Here is a 6,202-nt window from a genome sequence, read left to right as displayed (position 1 = left end):
CTCTCGAGTTATAGACACGTCTATAGGAAATAACGCTTTACCCTATTTCCGGTTATTATATGGATGGTATATGACGTCACAAGTTAAGATTCAAACTATCCTGTTAGTACAATTCAAGGGAAAGATAAAAAAGTCACATTCCAACATTCCATTATAAAGTACTGCGACACTTCAGTAGTTATAACACGCGAAGACGCACGACTCTCTAATTTGTATTCGGGGTATTCCAACATATTATTACAGGTAAGCAATTAGCATATGCATATTTACATAAACAATTGCTCCAATCTCACCCGAAATTTATGAGATTATCAGCATTAATAACTATTGTTTGACAGGAGGAGATCAGCATGCCTCCCAAGCTAATGGTGCCAAGGCGAGTTGCCTTGCAAAAATGCTACTGCCTACAGGAAGGAAAGAAGATCCTTGTATATCGAGTAGGCTTAAGTGAGAGAGTAGTCACTCATCTGACATCCGCAAAAGTGGTGCTAAAACGTACCATGATTACATCTATACGCAGCGTGAATATGTCAATCAATTTAATATATTATGACACACGCATAACATGTAAGAAGCTTACCAATAAATGACCTTTTTTTTTTTTAACGATGAGGAATCCTAGTCTTTACGGACACCCTTCGCCCTCTCCCGAGAGAGAGGGTTCCGGGTAGTGCGGGACTCCAGGTCGGATGCATCCACCGCGGACCTGACTACCCGCTAAACCTCACCGGTGGCATTCTAACGTTGTGACCAACTCCCCGGGAACCGCTTGCGCATAACTTCCGGGGAGCCGTCATCACGTCTGCGCAACACGCACATCATACTAAATTCCTACATTTAATTGACCATATTAAAAGATGGTCTGCAAATCTAGTTGGAATGAAATGGGAGACTCTAGCGCCACGGTGCAATGCTAGAGTCCCCCGCCCGCCATGAATAGCAGAGAACGTGAAGAAGTAAAACTCCACGTCTCCGCCCTGACGGGATTATCCATCTTGAGCTCAAAAGAATATTGGAAAAGGAAGGAGGAAGACCCAAAGGGTATAATGATTCAACCGGAACAGCCAATCAGTGACGGCCAAAGACCAATCGACCAATCAGCCCGTTCCAATCAATAGGGACTTTACTAGTGAAGGAATTCAATAAAAAAGAAAAGGAGAAAAATGATAATGGTTAAGATGCTTATGACAAAGATGGATATAATGATGATACGAATGGAGCAGCCAATTAGCGACGGCCAACGACCATCAACCAATCAGTCATGTCCATGTAATAGTGACTAAACTAATGAGATATAGGAAGAGGGACGGTGTGATGGGTAATGAAATGAGATGATAGAGACAAGGACAGATGTAATGATGAAATTATGAATGAATAATGAAGATGAGGATGGGGATGGGAATGGGGATGGGGATGAGGATGAGGATGAGGATGAGGATGAGGATGAAAGTGAAGATGAAGATGAAGATGAAGATGAACAGAAAATTTAGTAGGAACAATGCGGAAGCCCACCTTAGTGAGAGGCTAATCAGTGGAGGTCCCCTAATTGGGGGATGAGAGGGGAGAGGCTCTCTCACGTCTCCTCTCCTCCTCCTCCTTCGCTTTAAGAACGGAAGCGGCGAAGTATGAGAAGGCCATCCAATGTTCCTTTTTTTGAAGGATCTTGTCAACAATTAGTTCCAGAGTTAATCTGTCAGTATTCCCTAGACTTAATTTACGCATGAACTCAGATCTGGGAATATCCCAAGCTGGACATTCAGCAATCGTATGGTCTAAAGAATCATCACCTGAGGGGCAATGGTAACACGCCGCTGTTTTACGTCTACCTATCCTAAATAAATAGTGGCCAAAACTACCGTGACCAGTCATCATTTGCGAGATGTAATAGTTTACCTCTCCAAAGTTCCGATTTAGCCATTTGCCTAAAAACGGACGAACTGCTGTCACAGTCCTGTGACCCCAATTCCTGGTTTACCTAAGCTAATTTCCCACTGTCGCATAAGTAAGAGATTCTCACCATTGCGAACCTCCGCCTCTGTTTGATGCGTAAACTCGTTCCTAGATTTAAGATCTTCGAATCTATTATAAATGCGGTACCGTAAAGTTGCCTCAAGATTCCAGGGGGGAAGCTTCGCCAATAATGTCACTGCATCAAACGATACGGTTCTATATGATGCAACAGTCCGAATTGCACAGGTACGTTGCAATCTACGCAGTGGACGAGTGACTCTATCAGATGCGGATGAAAAGGCTTCACCCCAGATCGGTGAAGCGTACATGACCACTGAAGTTAGAATTGTGGCGTATAATTTCCTCTTTCGCTTCCCCGGTCCTCTAAGATTGGGCATTAGTCGATTTAACGATCTACTGACTCCAGTCGCTTTATTTTCAATATATTTAAAGTGGCTACGGAAATTCCATGAGCCGTCAATCATCACACCCAGGTATTTCATAGAATCCCCCACTTGAATGCGGGCACTCCCGACTGTTACCACAGGCATAACTACCGGTTTCCTTTTACTAAAGAGTACTGCTTCGGTCTTGGTCTCAGCTACCGATAATCCTAACTTGTTTATATGCCGAACTACTCTAGCAGTTTGTAAGTTTGCTTTTATAATGGCGTCAAATAGCCTATCTGAGGAAGCAATAATCAGGGTGTCATCCGCATAGCATACGGTATGACACCCCTCCTCCGAGATAAGTCTGAGGACCGAGTCGTATGCTATGTTCCACAGGAGTGGTCCTAAGACCGACCCCTGCGGAACACCAGCGAGGACCTCGCGTTCAACGATCCGATTTGCAGCATTTCTATATACTATATAGCGACTAGAAAGGTAACTAGCAACAATTTTGCGCAAATAGCAAGGAAAACCTTTGGATTCCATAGCTGCCAAAATGACACTAAAGGGGATCGAATTGAAAGCGTTAGCTATGTCTAATCCAATTGCTATCGCGTAACCATTTCTGTCCATAATTGCCTGTGTCAGTTCACGAACCCTACCGAGAGCATCGACTGTAGATCTCGCTCTACGGAAGCCGAACTGATTGTGAGAAAGCGAACGAGACACGTCCTCGTCTAGCCACTTATTGATTCTATTAGAGATAACTCTTTCTAGGATCTTACTTACTTCATCAAGAAGGCATATTGGACGAGCCTTTATGCCTTCCGCGACAGTGCCTGTCCCCTTTGGAATTAGAACCAAAATGGCTCTCTTCCAAGATTTTGGTAAAATTCCTATTCTCAGACACAACGTAAAGAGATTCACCAAATGACCAAGTACAATCTCGGGAACTTTCTTCCATACAGCAGCCTTGATGTTATCAGGACCAGGTGCTGCATTCCTAAATGGGTGTTTCTTGACTAATCTTATAACCTCGATTACACTGACATTGATTTCCTCTTCCTCTTCTAGGGGAGGAGTTTCAGAAAGAACCGAGTTATCTAATCCACTCAAGGATCTCGGAAAAAAGGAATCCAACAGCTGATTAAGACTGTCCTCCCCAAGGGTCTCGGACAGGGTAGGACTAGACTTCCGCAGCTTCCTCATGACCAACTTGTAGGGGAGACCCCACGGATCGGTTTCAATAGATGATATTAATTCAGCCCATGAGGTGCTCTTAGCCTTCCTTATTGCTGATCTAAGAGCTTTTTTCGCTAGCGTATAATTTTTTCTCTTAGCTAAAATGTCCTCAAAATCTGCGCCGCGCCTACTGCGATGCCATAATCTTCTTGCTCTGATCGACGAGCTTCTAAGGTCAGATATTTCTCTCGTCCACAAATACATCTGACGTCGTTTATTCTTACCCTTAACTAAAGGAGCAGATGTATTACAGGCGCTACGCATTATACTTTGAATCCAGTCGACATATTTCTCCAGATCGTTGTCCAAGTTATCCGGCAGAACCGCGTTAGTCAACAATTCGAGGGCCTCAGAAAATAGCTCATCGTCCAACTTATTAAAATTCCACCTTTTATGATTAAATACATTGCCTCTATTAGATGTTAGTGACTTTTTGAGAGTGAAGACAATGTACAAATGGTCAGAAAGAGTTTCCATTTGTTCGAGCACAGACCAACCCTCAATTCGTTAGATAAGACCAGGCCCATGATAAATCTATTAGCGAGTTTCCTTGTGGCCTAATACAGGTATAAGTTACACCAGTATTAAGTAGTCGAATATCAAGCATTGCAGACCATCTCGCAATGAGTTCGCCCCTTTTATCAGAAGCAGGCGAACCCCAAAGAGTCGAATGCGCGTTGTAATCGTCACATACCAATAATAGTGCAGCATTCTCACTAATAGCACCACTAAGCCTGTCTAAAAATGAGAAAAGATATCATTGCTCACATTAGGAGATACGTAACAAGAAGTCACGCATACTTCTCCCATGCGTACGACAACAAAACCCTGGCCACGTTCAATAACTCGGCAGCTCAGATTTCCAAGACCCTCAGGTCTCCATAAAACAGCAGCTAATTCGTCTATGCTTTTAAAATACGTGCTGCTCTCATCCATCCTACTTGGGGGTTCGGAAATTATGGCAAGACCAATATCAGCTTCAATCATATACTGTTTGAGGAGATCTAAAGCTCCCCAGCTCCGATTAAGGTTAACCTGTACAAATCTAACGCATTCCATCATATTGATCTGAGGATTGCGACACTATTCTTGCCTTAGGTACCTTCCTTTTAATTGATACTACTCCACTAGGGTATCCATGATTCTCGAGACAACGTGGTGTACCTATCCTATGACGATATTCCTTACCGGCCTCCACGCAAATGAGGCACTTCGGCATTCCGGTATTACACGTGCCAACCGAGTGTCCCATCTGGCCACATCGGAAACAGGTACCCTTCCTATCAATTTCCGCACGACAATTCGAACGCACATGGCCAAAGTGCCAACATTTGTAGCACTGTACTGGACGCTTTCAAGTCAAGCGCCATCACGCCATTTTCTGCGATTTTAACCGCTACTTGTAATGGGCAGGTTACCCAAGCAACCCCCATACCGTCTCTCATGTTAGAGATAGCACTAACCTTAAAGTCGCTTCGTTGTGCACCGCTGAGGGACTTCAGTTCTATGTAGATCTCCTCTTGAGTGGTTGATGGATCTATGCCGCGTAGGCGTAATTCGCCTGACGCAACTGGGTTATGAACTCTTGCATCATCCCCCAGTACCTCAGCAAGACTGGACCTCAGAGAACCCGCCAATTGTTTTCCTTGCGGACCAGGAACCTCGATAACGATGGCGCCATTAATCGCTCTACGAATAACTGTAGTTTGTATGCCAAGTTCCTTGAGGCACACTTTTTCGCGGGCCTTAGCCAAGATTTGTGCGTACGTAAGGCCATCAGGTTTACTGGTTATGATAACAACGGCTGGTTTAATAAGCCTTCTTCCCGGCTTAGCCTTTTCTCTCTTAGTACTCGCCAGTCGACGCTGGGTTTTTTTATCTGATCTATTATCAGGAGTCTGAGTCTCACGACGACCTTTACCAGTTACCCCCATCCACTCCGAACCACCAAGGGGGGGGTTGGGCCGGCGGCACTATCTGTCTGTTTTCAATCAACCTGATGCCCTTACTACGCGGTGTAATTTCTGCACCCGAGTTAACCTTAGCAGATTTTTTATCGTAGATCTTAAGATTAGGCTTACTACTAGAGTTTACGCTATCGCTGTACATATCAATGTTTGTATTAGTTTTATTCTTAATTTTAACGCTAGGTGTTTCTTCCTTCTTGCGTTTATCTTCCTTCTCCGTCCAAGGGATCGACTTGTCACCCTTTGGCCATCCTATGTCGCGCTTCATATAGTCCTTGTCTAGTGAGCAGCCGGGGATGTTGCTTACAAGGGGCTCCACCTCCATACTTGATTCAGTTACCTCCGGTCTTGTAAGAGAAAGGATATTTTCCTTATCTTTTCCTTCTAGCCTCTTTTCATACAGGGACAACGTCTTCACGATCTTTAAGCTTCTATGCGGTGGGGGGGTACCAGACCCCATCGCTGGAAAGGGTCCAAAACCCTCTTTAAGCGATCTAATTTCGCGTTGAAGCTCGGTGATCATCTTACGCAGGCTCAGGATTTCCTTACTTTGTGCCTGTTCCTTGCGCTTAACCTCTTCAAGCTCCTCTCTCAGCGCAAAATTTTCGTTTTTTAGAGAGAAAACATCACCAGCACAGGTGAGCCTCTCAACCA

Source organism: Camponotus vicinus, unplaced genomic scaffold (assembly GCF_025532165.1).
Source record: "Camponotus vicinus isolate PSW18456_S1 unplaced genomic scaffold, iyCamVici1.0 SCAF_11, whole genome shotgun sequence".
In the NCBI taxonomy this organism is placed as follows: domain Eukaryota; kingdom Metazoa; phylum Arthropoda; class Insecta; order Hymenoptera; family Formicidae; genus Camponotus; species Camponotus vicinus.
This window is presented reverse-complemented; position numbering follows the sequence as displayed.